This window comes from Melopsittacus undulatus, chromosome 3 (assembly GCF_012275295.1).
Source record: "Melopsittacus undulatus isolate bMelUnd1 chromosome 3, bMelUnd1.mat.Z, whole genome shotgun sequence".
NCBI classification, from domain to species: Eukaryota; Metazoa; Chordata; class Aves; order Psittaciformes; family Psittaculidae; genus Melopsittacus; species Melopsittacus undulatus.
In genome coordinates this window covers 7,853,386-7,876,737 of record NC_047529.1, presented here as the reverse complement: position 1 = coordinate 7,876,737, position 23,352 = coordinate 7,853,386, and the positions used below count along the sequence as shown (strand labels likewise).

Below are 23,352 nucleotides of genomic sequence, written 5' to 3'. Positions count from 1 at the left end.
ATTGTTAATGACACCTCACACAACATGTATATGCCACCATATGCACATACATGCTCCACAGCCTTCGTGCGTGTCTCATGGTGAAGACTTACTGACATAAAGGCACTGATGCAATCAGCCATGCAGTTCTTTGTACAATATTTCTTTCCACTCTTTTCATAAGTCTCCCACTGTTATTTCAACCTGTCAAGTTGTCAGCGAAATAGTGTCAGTCACAGTTCTTATGTTATAACTAGACATGGTATGTACCCAGGTACTCTCAAGTTGCCTTTGGTGTAAGTTAGTACCAGCTCAGTCTCTTTCTTCTGGCAAGTGTTGCTGAGAGAGATAATCCCCAGCTTCCCTGGCCCTTCACAGCACCTCGAATGAAAAATTAACAACCTGATAGCTTAAATCTACCCATTTCTCACAGCTCCTTCCTTCTGAGCACCCTGTGTTACAGAGCCTCTCTGTCTCCAGTGACGAGGCCTGGATGACATATGTAACACGCAGCTTTGGAAAGAGGTCCTATGAACCTCTACTTTAGATACGCCAAGAGATAAAAGAACCTAGAAAAAACAGAAAAAGCATTCCTCCATCCCATTTCTGCACTCCTGAATGCCTTTTGGGATCTAGCTGAAACCTCCTGATGTCTTCTGGCACACGGTTTTCCTTCTATGTAACACTACCCCTCTGTCCTTCAGCCAAAGAGCTCCACCTCTCAAATACTGCTGAACTACATTGATTCTACTAAAAATCCTGGTTTCTTTGCTTTGCTCCTGTCTCAATTCCCTTTGTTCTCAAGACTCCCAGCTCTGCAGGGGAAGAGAACACAGGAATCTCAGGTTTTAAGCAGAGCCTACATTTTCTTTTGTTCTATGTAAATTATTACAGCAGTTGAGAAGACATCTGATAACAGTAAACATATCAGAGGCTGACAGCTTGGCCCTGCTCTCTGAACGAGTGGCTAACACAGAATTCAGTTAAACATCAGTCATTTAGCCCAAATTAATTACATACAAGGCAAGGAGCAAAGAGAAGACCGATTTCCTGGATGCTCCTGAAAAATGCTTGGCTGACCCAAAAAGCAGCACTGGTAAATCTTCCTCTGCCCTTGCCCTTTCCTTCTGACTAGGCCATAATGGCCAACATAGCAATGCAATTAAATGCCAAGCACCTCATCAGTGTCAGTGTAAATACCTAAGGGAATGGGAAGATAAAGGCTTCTAACATATGTCCCCATGATCACTGGCCCAGAATCAGCAGCCCTACTCTCTGTCTAAAATTGTCCTGTAAAACAAAAAGTCCAACATTTTAAACACCATTCCCTAAAAAAAAGAATTTTTATGCAAAACAAATGTGCCTTCATGAAGGCCAATGGAAAAAAAGTAGGATAATTGATTCTTCCAGAGTTTCTTGATACTCTACTATTTCTCTTGTACCTAAAAGCGATTTTGTTCCAATTTCATAAAATCACAGATTAACAGAATGGCTTTGGTTGGAAGAGACCTCAAAGCTCATCCAGTTCCAAATCCTTGTCATGGGCAGGGACACCTTCCACTAGACCAAGTTGCTCCAAGCCCCGTCCAGCCTGCCTTGAACACTGCCAGGGATGGGGCAGCCACAGCTTCTCTGGGCACCCTGTGCCAACGCCTCAGCACCCTCACAGGGAAGAATGTCTTCCTAATATCTAATATAAATCTCCCCTCTTTCAGTTTAAAGCCATTTCCCCTTGTCCTGTCACTTCTAAAAGGTCTTTCTCCAGCTTTCTTCTAGTCCCCTTTAGATACTAGAAAGCTGCTTTGTACAAAAGCTAACACTGCAGGCTCCCCACCCAGCAGATGCTGCAAGATCCATGCAAGACTTATTTTCCTGTTATGTTTTTCAGATCCAGCTTTTAAAAAAAAATTGTCTTAAATCTCACAAATCTTGTAGCAGTATCAGATCATTATATAGTGAGTCAACTGTCTATTGAAAATGTGATTCACTCACTATACTGAGCAAACCACTGCTCTTTTATAAAATCCATATAAAAGAAAGAAAAAGAGGTAACACTAGGAGCTACAACCACCACCAAGTGGAACACCCAACCTGTGTTGTCTCTAACTATCAAGTAAGCTCTGAAGTCATTGGACAGGAACCAGTTTTGCATTCACCTCTTGCACAGCCCTGAGTATGGGCACATAGACGTAGGCACACATGTAAAAATGTCTGATTGTTGGTAATAATTTATTAACTGCAGATGCCCAATCTCTCTCCATCATTCAGCCTGGGGGGAAATTCTCAGAGAGAAAACAAGCCACTTTCCAACTAGTGAAAGCAGCTGCAAAAGCTGCCAACAAGAAGTACTTCTGGTGATTCATACATCTAAAGCTTTGATGTATTTTCCTGTGCTAACTGCTCTTTCACTTAGCAGACCATTTTTACCTTCCCTTCCTGCCTCTACCCTTCACTGCATATAATATATATATATAAAAAATACATAGGATAAATAATACAATAAATAAATAAACAGTTTCGCTCTTTAATAATTTCTGTCTTTTCAGTGTCACATTTCCTTTCAATTACTTGCATCTTCAAAATCAGTTTTTCTTCTTCCTTTCCCTTCTCTCTCCCATTCTCCAATTGGAATTAGGCTGATACTTGCTAACATTAACTGTTCATGGATTTTACCACAAAATTCTACTGGTATCACTCACCTTGGCTAGTACAGGAGATTACAAACCTGTCCCCATGTGTTCCTACATTACCAAGGAAAGCCAGTCTTTAGGCACTACCAGAATAAACAGCAATCTGTCTGATTTAAAACCCTCTTCGTATGGTTACAGCATCGATTTGCTTAAACCACACATGCAAAAGAGCATGTACATTTTCATTACTTTTCCTGATTGAGAACCTCTCACTTTTTAAAATGCCATTGAGGGAAAATCCCACAAACACATTTCTGAGGTTAAATACTGCAGCTAAAGTAAACCAGGCTTAAAATAAAAAGTTGGCATTTTAAAGGCCTGCAAATAGGATTAGATCTACCCAGCCTGTATAAACATTAATAAGTGGAGCTCCTTTCAGATCTCATGTAGGATGTATGCATCTGTAAGTCATGTGAGGACCAGCACGAACCCTCTTTAATTTGCAACCAGAAGGTCTCAAGGTTGAAAGAGGTGAAACAACTTAACAGAAAGGTTTGCCAGGACATAGATTAGGATCTTACACTTGCAAACCTCTGTTTCTGTTGGCTGCAGCTCTGTCTGATTTCTGCTGAGCTTTGAGCACTCACCCACTATACATCTTTAGCACTCAAAAGATATAAAAAATGGAATTCTTTATCCAAGCTGCTTCTCAGCCTAGCACACCATAAGTAACAGGTTTCTGAGCTAAGATACTTCTCCCTCCCCACCCACTTCCAACCCCATCAGTGCTGAAAAATAACAGGACAGTAATGAATTAAATGATGCTCTTGTTCAGCTGTTCCTGTTTTTCTAGTACTGTAGTTCTACTTCTCAGTAGTCCTGGCTAATGCTTTCTGCAATTCCCCACTGATACTCAGTGGAATGTTATCCTGCTGTAAGCTACTCGTACAAGGAGCCTTTGCTCCTCTGGTGAGCCATTGGCATGATAGGTCACTGATTGCTGGGAAGAAAACAAGTTCTTGGTGGAGAGCTTTGTCCTTCCTATCTTGCTGAAGGACGTTGCAGAGCAGATGCATCACGGACACATCTTTGTCACTTAGCACAGCAAAGCAGAGATAAAAATCAAGAATAAGTAAAGTTTAATTTTGATTTAGGGCTTGTTTTTCTGGGACTTTGGCTTTTTTAATGCTAAGCAATAAGAAAACATACAAGTAAGGATCAAAATCCCACCTCTTGGTTTCAGTATGGTTCCTGTAATAATCCCATGCTTTCCACATGAGGCAAAATTCAAGGCTTCAGTCTAGACTTATAGCAGTGACCTTCCCAATGTGTCTACCACCAAAAGAAATGAACTATAAAACCTGAAAAATAAATCAGAATTTACTCAGCTGTGTGTCCAGCCATGCAATGGATAGCACTTTCCATATCCTATAATCATTATTCAGATGAGCCTACTGTAAAATAGGGATGTATCCTTAGAAACCAAGATCTAAAGTTTAGGAGCTAACAATTTAGAGAAAGAAGTTTATAGAAGTCTAAATGTAGCCTGCAATGTATAATATGAAAACTGACAATATATGACATGAAAACTTATACAACTTTCCATATCCTATAATCTTTATTCAGATGAGCCTACTGTAAAATGAGGATACACCCATAGAAACCAAGAGCAAAAGTTTAGGAGTTAACAATTTAAGAGAAAAAAAAAAGTTTATAAAAGTCTAAATGTAGCTTTCAATATATAATATGAAAACTGACAAGGAGATGGTAGCAATATACCATCAAATCCTTTGCCAAAGTAAATGAAAAAGTCACCCGGGCAGATAACATCTGGATATGTGCAATCTCAATTTAGTCCAAATCCCAATGTAAACAAGTCCGCTGATAGCGGAGGGCTAGTTAGACATTCTACTAGCTTTGGATAATCGAAACCATCTTCCTTTCCTAAAAAAAATAACAAACCTTTCAATTATCAAAGTCTGAGGAAGCAGCTGACAGCTATTGGAGGCATTCTGGGAAAATTGCAGGTTTTCACTTTGCAGACACACACCTCTGCAAACAATTTGTTTGTGTATACAGGTTATAAAGTGCAATAGCACTCAAATGGCTTAATACTTTCAAATAAGTGTAATATACAGTGTATGGATTATATATAATATCAACATAATATATTTTGATCCAATTTATTAGTCTGAGGACAAATACATGTTCTTCTAACTCTACAATGGCATTACTATTATTATCATTTCCAGTGATATCACTATTTAAAGAAACTTGAATGCAAATGTATTTGCAGCTGTGTAACATGGAGTTTCACTCACATACACACACCTCCGTGCAAGGATCCTAACAAAAATGGTAGCAGTCACTCTGGGAATGGTAACAATGCAGCAAGGGAATTCAGACTCAAACAGATTTCATTTAAAGGCTGGGTAGGATCAGTGGAAATGTATCATATTACACCAACCTAATTATACATTGCAATAGTCATTCAGTCAACCCCTATGTCAACTGAGTGCATTAGTATATTATCACTGATAATGAAGTTTTGACAGTAATCTGAAACATCTGCAGCAAGAACCATCAAAGCCACTGAACATAGGATAGCATTAACAACGTATTTCTTTTTTTTCTTTCTTTCTTTCCAGGGCTAACAATACAGTTCTGGGCTAAATGTCACATTAGAAATAATTGTAATCATCTATGAATCAACTTCCATGCCTATTGCTTGAATGCACATGAAGAGGAATAATCTATATAGAATGCAAGCAGATTTCATGCACAAAGCTGGAGCCTATGCAGCAGGTCAAGGACTGAAGAGCACTAACCAGGTTAGGGAACATTAGCAGGTGAGAAGAAGAGAAGAATTCCATCAACTTCCATTGCAAAAGATAACAATCCAAAGGAAAAGCCCATCCATGTGTGCCCAAAAAATCCCAATGGCAACTCATTAAAAAATGAACTCTAAAAACTCCACAGCTCCATGTCCCTGTAGCTAACAAAGTTAAGCAGCTAATTTTTTAAAATAGGTCAAGTCTCTCATCTCTGTGTAACAGGGACAGAAGCAAGTATTAAACTGGTTTATTCAGAGAGAAAGGGATTATCAGAACACTTATTTGCACACAGTTATGCAGAAAAGATCACCTCAAACAAATTCAACAGAGTCCTATTGGATCAAGCACAATACACAAGTAAACCTGATAAACAGAGACAACTAGAAAATATGCCATGAAGTTTCCAAGAAACAACATCAGAGGTAACGTCATATTTAGAAAGTTAAAATGTCCACAACTGGAAAGCTTGATCACCAAAACTATCTAGTTCACACACAAACAAAAACATTACAAAGTGTATGCAATGTTCACTGATAACTATATAAGATATACCACCTCCTGCCTGAGAGATCAACTGGTTTACTCAACTTTCACATAGTGCGGAAGGTACAACAAATATGAACTAGCTTTCAGGTTAGGGATGGAGATGAATTTCAAACTATGGAACCCCTCAATTGATTTGCACAATAAAAATCACATTTCAGTGCCATTTAATAATGAAGGAGTCTGGAAGAAATTGTCTGACTTGAGCACATCATGGCAAAATATCTACAGACACCACTTTCATAAGTGCAAAGATACAGGGATTTAACTTCCAAGACAGACACTGAGACAGCCTCAAAATGAACCACTATAAAGGTATAATTCCATTGCCTTGAACTTTGTATAATCACAGCCTGGATACACTCTGTACTACTGTATCAATTATATATGAGTGCGTTAACAGCACTGCATTAGACATGAATGACATAGTTCCATCAATCTAAGTCTCTGCACTTAAACCCCATTTTTCTGTTTATTCTCTAATGTTGGGATGCTTAAATATTCTCATTCTAATGACAAATGGATACATGGAAAGAGGTCTCAAAGGGCGTGTTTCGATCTTTCACACTCCTGCCGCATTTAGACTATGTATTGTGCCTGTACTTGGGGATGTGTTAATTCTAACCAACTTTTCTTTTACTGAAGAAAATAAAACTCATTCTAAAGTTATTTTATTGTTGAAGCTTGTACTGTCAGCTGAAAAAGGAATGACTTATTTCTGCTGGAATGTAAGTTTCAAAATAGAAAATCTAAACTGAAAACAGTAGCTCAGAATTGTCAGATTAGACAACCTATTGATCTCCTAAATCAAGTTTTGAGATAGAGAACATGTGGATAGTCCACACTTCTTTCAGATACTACAACTCAAATCTTTCAACTACATTATTGTGAGTATTCATCCTTAGGTTCATGTTAAAACAAAGGCATGCTGGGGTATTTAACCTGCTGCTTTGTCATAATTCATAGTTCAGTCAGCCAAAAAGACTCCCATTTAAGAGGCACCCACAAAATAACACTGCAATGTGCCCTACCAAGGGCTCCATATTTGGAAACTGCTCAGTGTCATCTTCTGAGTGTACACTGTGGAAAAAATACTTCATAACTTCACCCAAATGACATGCTTCCAGCTTAGAGACTCAGCACTCCAGAACTGGAACTTCAGATCTCTACCGGTGGAAACTCCTCTCCTTCCTTCATGAATTCTTCCAGGAAAGAAACAAAGCAAAACACATGTCATAGCTGAGATGCATCCATCTGGAGGATATTCAAGTACCACAGAACCCATCAGCATTTCTATCATATTCTGTAATCGCTGCACTGTTCCATTTCAGAAATAACATTTCTGGAAGGTATTTATACTATGTTAAACTTAGATCCCCTGAGCACGCACTGAAGGTAATCACTGGTACATCTGTTTCTGTCATATCTAAATTCATAGCCTAATTCAATTGCAAATAATTAGCTATTTATCACCATAAAGTTCACATTATAAAATTAGAAAGGGACAACATGATCCTAACCATTTGACAAAAGATACAGGCCTTAAAAGGAGGAAAGGGGAGACAACCAAAACAAACCCTAGCAATCAATCCCCTAGTAAATCAAATGCAATCAGTTCTGCTTGCCCATCATCCCCCTGCACAATCCAAATCCCTTTGTTTTTTCACAGACATACAGAATATATTGCCATACATATCACTTAAGTCCATCTTTCATTTTTATAGCCGGAGAAGGAGAATGATTTAGTCAAAATAACATGAGTACACAGCTCTTGTAATACTGTTGTGACCTCGGTTTCCTACACCTACTTTGGAACATTACTATAACTCAACAACTTTTTTCCCTTGCAAGGACATCTTAATTATCCCACCCATGACATGAATGTTTTTGGAAGATAAAGTCTGTAATTAACTTGTTGCCAAACAATATGTTTACCGTCCTTGAAGGTCAGTTCTTGTATAAAGACATAAGGACACTTAACTTCGGGAGATGTGGATTGTAACTGCCATCAAACATTAACCAAGTGGTCATCCATTATCCATAGTAGCAGCAATGCAGTGTAGGAAGATATTTCGAGTACCATAAAACGGCTGTGTTAAAATAAACATCTTCTGAGGCTTGCGACAAGTTAAGTACAACTGGAGAGGCAGTGCTTGACCAATTGTAACAGGGTTTGTTTTCTAGTTAATCTCAGTAGTCAGTCGGTAGTGGGAGAATTTGCCCAAGACAGTCAAACAAGATTGTTCCTGCAGTATAAAATCTGTCTTTGCTGATTGCCCTTGTCAAGAGAAATGAATTTTTGAAACTGTTTTAGAAGATTTTACCAAACCACCTCTAAGTTTTTCCTGCCTTGTTTAGTTCTGAATTTACACTAGAAATATGCACTCATCAGTTTGACCAAGAGATCAATGTTATGCAATGGGCAGTGTGACAGGGCTGGGTAAAGCATAACAAATTTCATTCACCCTGCAAAGCCATGAAGGGCAGCTTAGCACTCCCAATACAAATCCTATAGGTAAGGAGCTCCCTGTTCCAGGCAAATGAGAAGGTAACCATGCTTGATTGAAGATCTTTAATACATCAATCAGTTGCATATGTGAGGCAGGAGAGGTACAAAGAGGAAAAAAAAGGACAAACAATGGAATAAAGAAAGGAATATTGTAATGAAGAAATACATGTAATGTTCTTTTATTCTGCTGTTCCCAGTGTTACTCAGGCTCTGACTCACATCCTCATCACCATTTTGTATTTTTACAGGAAAACTAACAGATACTTGGCCCTTCCTTTGCCTTACACTCTGCTTTAAGTCAGAGACAGATGGAAGGAATGGAGGGCAAAAAAAGCTGCTAAGAAAATCAAAGGAGGAATAAAATAATCTTTGCCCAACAAGACATGCTCTTCTTATCCTAAGCTCACAGCATGCACTCCTCCTGTAGAGGAACAGGTAACAACTGAGAACGTGTGTTTCCCTCAAAGTGTTGGGCAATATGGGAACTACTTGTGAAGAAATGGCATATGGAAGAGCCTAAACATGGCAAACAGGCGTTAGTGAAAAAAGTAAACAGGAAGAAGAAATTCATATGAGAAAAAAGGAGAAATGGAACTAATGAATATTCAAATAAGGGACAGAGAGAATCAACTACAGAAGGGAAAATATTAAGATCTGAGAAAGGGAAAGAATGCCAAAATCACTGAACATAAGAACTGGAGGAGGATGCAGCGTCTGGAGACATTCGCATCCAGGTGTAGCTGTTAGCTCTGCAGTGAACTAGAAAACAAAGCAGTTCATTTGGCATGGGAAGTCCATTAGAGAAGACACTTTGTATCTGTACCTTTCATGCAAAAGTAGTTGATTCAGAGTCTCTGTTCTTTGAAAAACTCACGTATGTCAGCACTTTAGATACTGGAATAGCTTATTCGTGTTGAAACATGGACTATTTGCTGTTTTTCCATTGAGAACAGATTAAATTTCAAGTTCCCCCACTTGGTTAGCAAAAGCATTTCCATCAGCTGGAAACACTTTTCAATCCATCTTGCCAACTTTTGACCTATGCTAGTTTCTTTTGGAAGGTGAAACCGGTCAGGATCAGGCATGGATAAGCAATTCTCCGCTGAGAGCATGTCAAATAGACACACAGCCTTCCCTGAGCCGGAATGCAGCAAATGTGTATTTCTTGAGAATAGACGCTTACTCAGAGCTGTTCATATGGAAGCAAATAACAAGAACCTATGTCACTCTGCAGTTTTTCTTGTAGATGAGCGTAGGCATCACACGTGCTATTCATTTTCTGGAATAATATTGGAGAGTGCTGTTTATATACTGCCTCTAGACCATCTAATTTAAAGAATGTAGCATATTAAAGCAATTGAAAAAGACATTTGTTTTTGCAGCACAAAATGAAGAGTCTGATTACTAGACAAAATAATTGACATACTGTTACACTATGCACATTTGCCTGAATACTATGGTATAATAAGCCATTATATAATAAGAGAAGACTTCAGCTAATCCCAGCCCAGAAACATTCAGTCTTCCTTCTTTCACTACTGTCAATGATCCCCCTGAAGTGCCAGCCAGCTGCAAGTTGATTTTTGACTGAGTTTTCCCCTTTGTATGTGAAATGGAAGAGAGATCTGTTGCTAGGGCTGGCTGGCAGCTCCCGGCACCTGATGCCATAGCAGCATTGTCTTTGCAATACTGCAGATGGAAGTACACCTAAGCCCTGCCTCACGTTCTTCCCATTATTCCTCTTTCACCATCCATCCACACTATTGTTTCTTAGCACAGGTCATCACAAGACCAGCTCTCATGGCTCTCCAATTTCCCAGTGATCTGCTGATTGACTTCTTGTTTGCAGGGATGAAAGCTTCCTGCAGGCTGGGTGCACCCAGCAGAGAATACAGATGCCTTGTTGCAGCAGGAAGAAGAAAATCAGAGCTGAAGTCATTATCCCCTTCACCACCACCACTCCCCATCCTCTGTGTAAATGCTCAGACAACATGCCCCCTTTCTTCTTGAGTGTCAAGCAAAATGAAAAGGTTAAATTTGAAGGTTTGTACGTGGCCTTTGGGTTAGATATCCACTTTTGTTCTACATAGAGCAAAATATTTTTAAAAACACAGCACCAAGAAGGTTCAAAGACTCTTTTTGCCACTTCAGGTGAATTACATGCAGTCTAACACTGCTCCTCAGAGAATAACTTCATATCATGCTTCCCTAAACTGACTATTGGAAGACAACTTCAGAACCAAAATCTTGCACCAGTATCCACCATATCACAGGTGCAAACCTCTTCACTCTGAAACACCATACTCCTTCACCTCACTCTTCAAACAAAAATATAGGGATACTAAATCTGGCTCAGGTTAAGTATTCCCAACTCCAATCTGGTCAAGGTTTCCCTTTTCACTGTCTGTATTTAGCATCTCCATTCAATCCCCTTTCCCTCTTTCACATAGCCACATTTCCTTCTTGCAGCAGGAGCCATAGGCAAAGCTTCATGTGAAAAGAGTGTTACAAAGCATTCAGGTTCCAGTGCCACGTGCCAGGAAATATCCACTAGATGATGGACTGCCCTGCAGACTTCCTCCACATGCCATCACCCATGGCTCACCAGTAGTTTGCTACCCCAGGCTAAAGGCCACTGAATGGAACAACTTTTAAAGTAGTTTACTGATCGTTGTAAAACAAAAGCTTTTGGGTTTTGAGTGTTTTACAGTTAATTCAGAAGTATAGGTGCAAAATGTATGGGCCTAGATTTTGCTTTAACACCAAAAATGATCAAAACAACTCCTTAGCTATGATTTATCTATTTGTTTAGAAACGAGAAATGTCAGTACTGTCAGAAAAAGTTTATGATTAATCTCCATCTATATTCATTCCTCATAATATCCACTTGAAGATGGCATTCAAAAGTATTTTTTAAAGATTTTGTACTTGATTTTCTGTCTCATTCATTAAGAGAGTATTACAGAGAATTCAGGGAAAATAACATTTCTGTAAAACACACCCTTCTACATTCCATATTGTTGTATGAAAACATTTTACAATTAGCTCAATTTTAAGGTAGAAAAATAATTCAACACAAAATGACACAGGGTGACTGGAATAAGCATAGAAAGCGCTTGTGTTTAAACACATGTGAACACTGAAGTCAATAATCTACAACTCAATTGAAAGCTCGTGTGCAGTTTTCTGTTGTCTTAACTGACTGTTTCAAACACTGACAGCCTTAACATTTCTGCTGCATGAATTTCTGACCTCCCCTCAATGAAGAACAGGGAAACTACACAGTTTTACAGCAGGTACAGAGTAACTAAGCAATTCATACCATGCTGCCACGGATAACATCTCCACATACGTCCTCTCCATCAATGAAGTTCACTGAGGAAACCCTGAAGTAAGAGTCAGTTTAGGATGCTTGAGTCACATTATGTTCATCTTTATTTGTTCGCCATAACACAGATAAAGTACTAAAGCAGGTAGTGCAGATTGCACAGAGTGCGTTCCTTTCTCATGAGAAAAGGCTCTCCAGTGAGGGAAGAGCTGTTACACTAATGCATCCTAAGGCAATAATAAAATATTATACACCTTTGGGTATTCTGAACATGGAATTAAGTCATTTATTTATTTAAAGTATCATGTAACAGCTCTAGAAACAATAAGCACAGGAACTTTAACTATTTTTTTGATGTATGAAACAGTTTTGCACATACATACCTGGTGTCTTGCCATGTCATGGCTTCAGAACTGCAGATACTTATCAGCTCAGCCTTAATTAATTTACTCCCAATTGAATACCACATTTAGAAGGAAAGAAATTGTAGTTTTATCCTGGAAGACCACGTCAGTCAAATGGGACAAACTGATACCTTATCTGATTTGTATCTATTCTCTCATCATGCAGAGACTTACTATATAGGAATTAAAATTAATTCTAAAAATACCCAGCTGCTATTGCGCTTATATATTGCATCTTCCTCAGAATAAAATCCTTTTGAGGGAAATAGCTAAGTTGCTCGAGGCTTGTTTTTCTTCCATCTCACATGGACATGCCTCAACCACTCATATCACTGTTCCATCAAATTTCTAATCACCTATGTGGAAATACCTACAAGTTCAACAATGTTCTACCGCTTATGTGCTGCTATTTTGGTGTTTTAATTATGCTACTTCACACAGCAGAACAAAGTTTGACATTAGTAATGAATCCCATAAATCGTCACTTTAACAAAATACATTCCCTTGAGGAGAGATAATAGAGGCCATATGAAAGCCCCCATTTCAGCTTAAAACCTTTTCAAACAATCCTAATTGTTTTCAGAAAGCCATTGGCAGGATTATGCTCTGTCTGAGGCATAGAAGAAGTGAGTGGGTTACATTTCTGTTAGCTCATTTTTGTTTGATTTTTATTGGGGTGAACATTTAATAAAATAATATCATTAAAAATAAAAAATGAAATGAAAAGGGAATACAACATCAATTCAATAGTACTGACTCTGGAACAAAAGCATGACAACATTGTGCTGGAGATGTGCGGTTAACTTTGTGCTACAGATGTACAATCCTTACCATTTTTCTTCATCATTTCAAATCATTTTACTAAGGAAATGGCCAATGCTGTAATACAGAGGCCAGACTATGGCACACAGACATCAAAAAATAGTTTCACATTAATATCCAGGGATTCAGCATGTCGGACTCACTGACTTTACAAACATCAAAGCTTAGCATGTTGCAATAAATTCTATTAAACCAATTTCTTAGAATGCTAATTGTTGCTTTTATAACGGTGAAATCAAGACCACATAGGTATCCCTCTCTAAGGGGAACCGAGCAATCTGGCCTGATTTTTAACTGAATAATGAAAGCTAGTTTAGAAGTTGGGACAGCAGATATTTTGCATTTGCATGCCGTAATTTCTGCAGTAACATGGGCTTATGCTTTGAATCTAATACAGATCCACACAGACACAGTATCAAACACTGTGATAGCAATGGGACCACACTGTCACCTGTAAGGGTTCAGATGTTCCTCACAACATCTTCCTAAGAGAGCTGGAAAAGGAAGTGGAAGCACACAATTCTTTACAGAAACCTGTCCAACTCTTCCCACTGCTCTTGCTTATTCTTTCAATTTGTATATCAAGAATATGCCACTGAGCCCCTCTTCAAGGATAAGCATGTCCCCTGTCAGCTGAAACATGGCAATAGCAATGGATGCTCAGTTTTGTAAACATATTACCATGCATAATCTCAACACTCGGCATTCTCTCTTCCATGTTTTCAACCCATTTACAAAGGGAAGATTTGGCTATTGCCAACCTGTCTACTTTTCCTCTAGTGCACTGTGGAAAGGATTTCTGTGTGCTAAAAATCAGCGCAGCAAAATGCAGATCTTTACATATCTCCAAAGGCTGTCTCTGGAAGGCAGACCTTTTGTACCTGGTTTTTGGGTTCAGAACCACTCAGAAGTGGAGGGAAGTGGACATGACTGAAGGCAGACAGATCCTACTACTTTCTGGCCAAGAAAAAGAGAGCCTGCAGTCCTACTGCTATAGACAAGTGGCCCACACATCCTCCCCTGTGCTGTCCTGGGAGACACTCTTCAAAAGATCTAGCATGTATGCGCTGACCTGGGGATAATGAAGACACTTCTGAATGCTGGCCTGTATCACAGGTTTAAGTAGCCTGTGGGGTCTGGAGCTGCCCTCACCTCACCTGGGCGAATATAACTCACACTAAATTAATTTTCTGAGAGAGAGAAAAGAGAGAATCAATATTTAGTCCAGGATGAAAATGCTTTTCGCTTAAAGAACTCAGCAGTCAAGAAAAATGAGGAGCAATCATTTTGTTCCCATGACAAACAAAAGCTTCCTTGCCAGTAGACACTGTATATTGACAATAACCTGTAAGCATCGTAGCACGCATAGTAATAAGATGGTATTTTGCTGCAGTGGATTTCTGTCTTGTAAACACTAGGTTTTGGTACTAAACAAAAACTTTCAAGAATGAAAACATTGCATTTTCCATTAGATAGCAACATTAAAATATTTACAATCAGCAAACACCTAATCCCTCCTCTGCCAACATCAGTTTTATTTAACATCTCCTAATTTAAATACTGATGCTAGAAATAATGACTAAGAAACCATCAAACAATTCATGATGCAAGAAACAAGAAATACGGGGATTTTTTTGGAACTATCATTCTATTTTATTGCAATTACTTTGGTAGAGCACCTAGCTACCACCAAAACCCTCCACACCAAATTAACCAGCTTTTTATTAACCATGGCAGGTCAAGTAATTAAAAACCTGAAGGTTTGGTAATGAGACTTAACTCAAAGACACTAATTTACAATGACACAGTTTCTCATTTCTGTATTACCTCACATACTTAGTATGAAATCCTTGAAGGGTCAAATCCTTGTGTCATCTAGAAATGATTTTGATCACCCCTATCTGAACTGTATGCATTTTGCTTCTAACACAAGTTCCAGTCTTCACCCTGTCACTTCAACTTGGCCTTTAGTGGCTTGATTCTGCTTCAAAAGATGTTTATGTCATCACCTGCTGCACTACACAGACCTCAGAGGTAACTATGTCATAGGCCAAATAAAACCAGCTTTTGTTAGCCACCCCCTGTGCCAGGTATGAACAGTTCTGGAACTTCAGTTTACAGAATGGAATAAGCTGGTATTTAATTAATCAAAACCACTCAAGGGAAGACAAAATCTCCATAGTTTGGGATGTATTTTAAACAGTCATGACTGCAGTGTGTCCTCGAAGAACTTGATTACATTAATTCTTTCCAATAGCTTTTAATCAAACCAAATCAAATCCTACATGTTCCATTTCACCACGATGAGGTGTTTCTTCTCTTTTGGTTTTTGCAGTTATTTCCAACTGCTATTTTATCTCATTTTCCAGAAAACCAGCACTTGTATGAGTGGTCAGTGAAAATAAACACCAACAGTGATTCAATAACTTGCTCTTCAACAAGGATGAGAGTTAAGTGTAGGCTCACCTTAACTGGTAAGTACAAAGGAAAGCCCAGTCCTGAAGGTGATAACCTGATGTTATAATACCAGATGTTAGAAAATGGATATTGATACGGATTGAGAAGACAGTGAAAACAAGACTACAATGCAATCACAAGTGGTTTTGATTTTATTTGTACAGGGTTTTTGCTGAGCCTCAATAAAATTCCTGAGCTGAAAATAGGTGGAGATTAATCGAGTACTTTAGAGAAGGATAAGATATGCTTGCTCTGTTCCTCCTCTTCCCTTCATATTCATTCATAGTCATTAGGGGACTTGTTGCCTTTTTTTCCTTTTTCTTTTCACACCAGTCTAGAAACACAGCAACAGCCAAATTCATGCATGGAGAGGATGGCGTAAGCTCCTAGTACATTTCCCAGTCCCCAAACTCATTTAATATAAAATCCTCAAGTTGAGGACATAACAGATATTAAACTGATAAAAACATATGCTCCACTTGATCTTTGCCAAAAGGTCAAGAAGCAAACAGGAATCAGCAGACTCGATGGTTGCTTGGTCTGACTCGGTGCACACACTGAGACTGAAACATCGTCAGACCTTAACACTGCAGCAGCAACAACAATTATGTAGCCTTATCACTCTGATTTATCTCAAGAAGCTGCAGACCCCAAATACCTCACTCCAAGATTTCAATGAGCTCATGATTTTGCACACACAGTAACCGTTCCAGAACAGGAACTTGGGAAAGGTAACAATGCCATGTCCATTCTCCCAAAATATTCCACTCTTGGTCTGGTTATTTCCTCTTTGTTTAACCAAATAAAAAGAATAAAACACCAAACAACCTCCCCTCTAACTTCCTCTTGCCCCCCTACCCCTGCCCCAAGCATTTAAGAAACCTTCTGATTTCTGACTCATTATGGGGTTATTTCAGAACCTTCTCCCCATGAGCTAGACAGCAGCACATCTCCCCTACAGAAAGTATTTCACAGAAGTCTGGAACTTAAGGGAGCTTTTAATAAACAGCACACTAAATACAGAACCACACCGTGCAGTGCATTTTCTGTCTGCTTGCTCGACTCATTAGAGCATCCTACACGCTAATTCAAAGACTACATCTCAGTCTTGCCAAAGCATGAGTTTTAATTACTCTGTATCAAATTCCACAAATATCCACACACAAAGAACACAAAGATAATACTGCTAAGGCTTAATAAAAAAAAATCATCCCTGTGCATGGAAACTAGAAACATCCTTTGAAGTTAATGAGTAATAACAAAAGATATTTGAGTAACTTGGAACAAGACAACAATTTCTCTAAAATTATTTTAATTTTTAAGACTTTTGTAAACAAGCTTGGAAAGCTTTTTATTTCCCATTATATTCTCAATCATTCATTAGAATCACTAATTATTTATAAGAATAGAACAGTGGGTCAAAAGTAAATGTATTGTCACAGCAGAAATACCCAGTTAATATAGTGATGTTGGTGTTCCAAACTGCACAAGAGAGCCAGCCAACTATAAGGTGATTGTTTCACTTTCAATACAGAGTATTCAGTGAATTACTATCAGTAAATCTACTGGATTTTAATGAGTTAAAATATTTTAATAGCACAGCTTTGTTCTTCAGTTTAATCACCTTTCCCTAAGGCTCTGAACAACATTTCAGTATGTGCTTAATTTGCTACTGAAGTCAACAGAACTTTCAGTGAATACTGGACATTAAACACGTGCTTAATGAGATTTACTGAATCAGAATGCATAAAACCCAATGTGAGCAGAATCAAAGCCCAGAGGCTTTAGCCAAGTCCACCCTGAGCTCCCTTGAAGATATGGGGCCTCCAAAATGCGAATGAAGACTTTATAATTCTTATGACATGTCTAACTGTACATCCTTATTGCTGAAATACTTGGATAGCAAAGCACATACCAGACTTTATTGGTCTTTAAAGTAGGAAAAAGGAAAACCCCTTGAATTTACCCTAAACTACTAACTGGAAGCTTTTGTGGAATTTTGTTTGGTATCAGGAGTTCAGCAATACCCTTTGACATGAGACAACTGTTGATTTGTCTCAGGTTTCCCCCAGAAAGAAAATGTAGTATAATTAAAATGTTTTGACTGGAGACAGGAGGGAATGAAGGGTTGGAGTTAAGAGATATATTTTAACTACTAGTTGCTCTGTGAAAAAAGGAGGAATGTGATGCACTATCAGTACCTCACTTCCTCAATCATTCAGGCAAACTGTGCTGCCCTCTCAAATCTGCATATGAACATCTGCAGTATACCAGATGATACTCTTTCTCAGATTAAATTACCTGCATGCCTTTCAGCCCCCTTTTTTACTACCAAAGACAACCAGACCAGTAGCTATTAAAAAAAGAGATTTGACTTCAAGAGAAAGATTCTCCAGATCCCACACTCACTGTAAATGTTCAAATCTGACTCAGCAAGATTTTAATCCTTTCTCTTCTACCTTACAGGGAGGATCTGGTTCTGGCAACAAATGTCCGAGAGACTCTTTCTGCTGCCCAGAAAAACTAACAGTGTATTGGAGAAATGTTTAGCATCTCTTCACAATATGCTGTCCCTGAGCCTTTCTCTAATATGCTATCCAAAACAGCAAATCTGATAAAGACAATCATTTGCTGATTTAGATTTTGAACATACCGATCTTCAATAGGGCAGTCATTAGCATGGAAGGAGTTAATCTTGCCCACTCCTTTACGAGTAAAAAAGGCTGGGACCAGCTGTCACTCAGGTGATGAATACAAGCTGCCAGCCTTTTAAACAGCAGGTACAGCATTTGAGCTCTGAATTAATTAGCATTCAAAGAGCCTAAACACCGCTTGATAACGCCACAAGATCATTTTTGTCCCTTCCCTCAAATTAATACTGCTATTAAGAGGAGCAAGGACACAATGCACTTTGTAATTGTACCGATTAAACAAAGTTTCACACAAAACAAATTAGGGGGTCTTGCCAAGAATGCATCAAGTCAAATAAAGTACTGCTACAGATAAAGTGCAGGAATTCATCTTCACTTTTCCAGGGTATTCACAAAAACACCTAATAGTATGAATTCCTGTGTAAATGCATTAAATGCTTCCTGCATATAAACACAGGCTTCTCAAAAGTTCAAGTTTCTAAATGTTTAAACAGTGGCTTTGTCTCAGAAGCATTCCGGCTATTTCCATACAAGAGCCACTTTTAACACACAGATATACACAGAAATGACATGTTAACAAGGCATGGGAGATTATACTTATGTCTCAAAAACAGTGCTTCCAACAAATAATGTTGCAGCACTGCAACAAAGTCTACACAACCCGGTGTGAAAACCTTTCATCCTATATATCATTTAATTTAAATGACAAGCATATTCTAAAAAGCACCAAAAATGACTGATAGCAGAACTTAATGATGTTTAATAAGTGGCCATCTGTCAACAGTCACGGTGTAAAAAAAGAAGCACATTATGATTTCCCAAAAGATTAGAAATATTGATGCTAATTAAAAGGCACATTATCGTTATCTCAAAGCAATGTCTAAACACTAATCAGACTTCAAGTCCAGCAAAGGGAAAGGGGGAGAGACCTATGGCTCTAACTGTTCCTCAAATGGGTCATTTGAGCTGATAATCTCTAAAACTGGTGTTAGACAATGTACAGATCAGAACTTGGCAAGTAGCAGATAACTCCCAACCGGGTGGGCAAGCAATTAAACCCTGACCCGACCTATGGAAGATTACCTATTTTAAACTCAACTCTTTAGAAAAAATCTTTGGTACATTTGTAAAATGAACCGCAAAAGAAGGGAACTATGTTAAACATGGCATTTCACTGTTTATTTTTTCCCAGTTTTCCATACAGGGTATTTCAAAACAAAATAACACTTGGCATCACCGTGCTCAAGCATATGTTTAATTGCACACTACTGAACTGCGGTGCACTAAGTATTTTTAGTTGAGAAATGGATTGATGTCACACACCATAAGGGATTTGCATGGCCAGTTATGACCAAAACCCACACACAGAGGAATAAACCCACGAACATGGTGTTCCAAAACACTTTTGGCTATTTGGGCCTTTAAGAACACCATTTTGGCATCCAGGGCTGCTCTGGCTCCTCATGCTAAGCGCTATGGATGAATTAGGTACATAAAGTAGGTGGTTCAGGCTGTTGCTAATGTTTGCCTGGAGCTCTAACTTCAACATTAATAGTCAGTTTATTATAATTTAAAATGTGGTATGTATTGCCATTTTCATAATTCATCTCGATCAGGACCTCTTTTAAGCAAACAGACTTCTGTTGACCTCAAATCCATGCTTCGTGTTTGAACAGAAGCATGCAGCAGCCCTTAACACATTTTTTGTCTCAGTATGTATAAAGCTGACAAGACTTTTGCTTTGCTTGCAGAGATGTGAAGTTATAGGCTGTTGGCAAATGTTCCCTGTCCTTGGGATACAAGGGATAGGAAGCATGATATAACTGATCCCACCTCCCACCTAATGAAAACTGTATGTAGAGTCCCAGATACAGCAATACTGATTCTGTGAGCCTTGCTCATCAGTTTAACAATTTTATGAGGCCAGCTGAAGAGTTTTGTGTTGCCAGAGGAACGAGGCAGGCAGGTGGTGTGGAATACTCCAGTACTCGTTGCTGAAGTGAAGCATAGACAAAGTAAAAGGCATGCTGGGAAGAGATGGAGAAAACAGGGATGGCAGAATCACATAGAAACTGTGGAAAAAAGGCAAACTCAAAGTGTCACTGCCATGCTGCAGAACTGCACAGCTACCCTGGCAGTTGAGGCTTAGGGCCACAAGAACCCATACAAAATTAAGAGAAGTCATCTCTTTCCCTCTGTATTTTTCACAGCAAACTCTTTCACCTGTAACTGCCACCACCAAATTAGCATCTCCACAGTGTAAGCTCCTCTAGGCTTCCTCCTTAGGTCAAGGAATCCATTCATCACCCTCAAGCAAAGCATATTTGTATTTTTACTTGTCATTTTCAAACCATCGCTTCACACAGGTGTGACCTCTGATCCTGATTTTCCCTTCCTGTACTCCCCTGGCTATTCTCTCACAGTCCTCCATTATCTCTTCCCTAAGAAATATTAAAAAACTTAAGAAAGATGTCCCTGGTTTTGATTACCCTGTTCCAATCTACCTCCTTGATCTTCAGCATAAACACTTCAATCATTCTGGCATTTTCATTGACTTAAATTAAATGCAAAGAGAGTAATTATTTCACAGTCCCCTTGCCCTTTCATACACAGGTTTTCTGCCTTACACAATGACAAAGTATTACCTCCCAGGTCCTTAAATGGTTCAGATACTTCAGATACACGTTGGATATGAATCTGACATGAGGGGACTCTTAAGTAAACCTTGTGAGGCTTACCCAGTACTAATTATTAGCAATTACAGGGCTTTGCTAATGTTGAGCTCCAATGCTCAAACATGATGTGAGCCATATAACCATACAGTTCTTCCACTGATTAATAGGTTCCTTAGGATCCTCATAAGCACTAGCTACAAGATCCCCTGTATTTTGCAGCCTGCTAAATGCAAATTCAGTGGAGCTGACGCCAAAAGGGAAATTCACAGTACTGGGGAGGTAGATTTGAGACAGGAGGTCTAGACAGACATACAGAAATGAAATAATACCATCCGTCTCCAGTTTTAGCTATGTTATTTACTTCCATCTTCACTACATTTGTTTCAAATTGTCACCAAATACTTTATTCTTTGTGCTTCACAGATTCGCCTTCTGACTCCGCGCAACTGTTGTACACTGTATAGCTGTTGGAGCAGAAGTGCAATATATTAAAAGCTGAATAATTGTAAGTTGGGGCATATGGTGCTAAGGAGAATGTAGGAGTTAGGAGGAAGAAGGGAGTTTTGTTTTGATTTTTTCAAGAGTCCGGATATGACTAAACCTTTATCCAGTGGGCAAAGAAAATATCCCTAGTTTCTGTGTCCTTCCACAATTTGAAAAATTCCTTGTTTTTTTCTTCTTTATTGGCTTTTTTTGGGGGGGAGGTGGGGGAACAGGGAAAAAAGAGAAAGGGATATTTAACATTAAGTCTAATTTGCATGAAAAATAATAAACCTTTCTTCTGGTTCTCTCCTTGTGTCCCAAGAAAATCCGTTCTCAAACAGCACTGAAGTTTCTGCTGAAAGCAGCACAGAAATGAACTAGCTGCTGTGTAAACATGTCAGACTTCATCGCTCACATGCATTGAAATGACCAGCACAGTTCACGCTTCTCAAAGGTATTGCTTCAAGCTGATTGCTGACTCAAGACAAGAACACAACTCTGGTCACAGTGAGTTTCTGAGCATTTTCTCTGCAGCTGCAGGGTATAGAGGCCTTTCTGTTTGTTTTGCCTTTTTTCACTTTTTTCATATGAAACCTCAGATTCTGGAGTACAGTTTGGCAGCACCAGGCTGAATTCACTGCCAGTTTCCTAGGGTACAGAATCTCTAACAACACAAAGCCCTGACTATCTTCTTGCCCAATAAATAATCAAAATTGTGCACCATGATCTGCTTTCAAAATATGAATTCTTGTTTTTATCTCTTGGGTGCAGCTAATCCTTTCTGTCAAAGGGGTTTCATCCCTAACCAGTCTGCCTGTGACATGTTAGCTCCCAATGCATCTCTTAGCAAATCCTCCATGCACAGCGTGGTTCATAGAGTGCACAGGTTGCAGAAAGGACTGCAGGGACTGAGCCTCTCCTCTCTAATGGGATCAGAAAGGCTGTGCTTTCACAGGGAAGATGCTCATCAAAGGAGAGGATGGGAGAGAGCGCGCTGTCAGGGAAGCCTAGGCTCACATATCGCATTTCGGGCGCATAAGCAGAACAGAGCATTCGTGGTATTTGTATTCCTGAACACCTCTGCTGTCGGGTTGAATTACTGGTCACGTGTTTATTGCTGTCATGCTGGAAAGCTGCCCCAGGAGATGTTTGCTTCATACTCAGCAATTTTAAACAGCTTTTCCCTAGGCTTTCAGGGCTAGCATTGTGTAACTTGCTCTCTAGGACTTGTCATTCCTTTTCTCCTGCCCTCTTCTGTCTCTACTTCAATTTTAAGCTTGTTCGTTTTAACCCAACGTATCAAAAGCAAGCACAAGAGGCAGTAAAAGCTGGATATAATGTTTTCACCAGCAGTGAATTATCAGAGGATTCCCTTGGTTTTGCAGCAGGAATAATGGGAATAAACTCAGCGAGACCTACTGGCTCTCCCCACTTACATAGGTTTCTTTAAATGCTGCCTGCCCCTCTATCAACAGCAGTCCACATTTAACGTGCAGCTGGGGAGGGGAGGAAGGTGACAGACATCACCATGCTCTTCTGCTTCCTGTGGTACCCTCACTGACCTCTCTTCTCACCCCATGAAGCCGCTTTCTTCTGCTTTCTCAGGGAAACAGCTCCATTTTCATCCCTTTGACAAGGAAAGGAAAAACACATTTGAATTCAGTGTATGGACACTTGACACCTAAGGGGTGTTTCTCCAGTTATCTGGGATTTTAAACCAGTTCCCACAGGACTCTCCAGGCTTCTCTTACATCTTCCATCAAGACAAGAGTTTCAGTTCACTCAATGACTGCAAGTGCTGCAAAGGCTGCTCTCGATGGGTGCCAAACTGCTAATAACAGAGATTACAAATAGCCCTGTAATCAGAACTTAAAGGTAGTTTTGTCTTCCAAGATGTCTGAGAAAGAGTTTGACTCTGTATATACCCACAGGCATATCCATTCCTACAGTGAAACCATATAACTGAAGGTACTTTGAAAAGCTGGTTTTATATCCTGTTCTTGGATCAAGCACATGGTGCAGCAGAACAACACAGTG

At 39.2% G+C, this 23,352-nt stretch overlaps 1 protein-coding gene and 1 non-coding gene across 5 annotated transcripts in view; both read right to left on the bottom strand.

The window, feature by feature from the left end:
• Window positions 1-23,352, bottom strand: part of MACROD2 (mono-ADP ribosylhydrolase 2) — an 882,506-nt gene that overhangs the window by 461,086 nt on the left and 398,068 nt on the right. The window lies entirely within an intron of this gene.
• Window positions 15,824-16,015, bottom strand: LOC115946254 (U2 spliceosomal RNA). Its single transcript, XR_004080340.1, has one exon. It is a non-coding gene; the product is annotated as a U2 spliceosomal RNA (small nuclear RNA).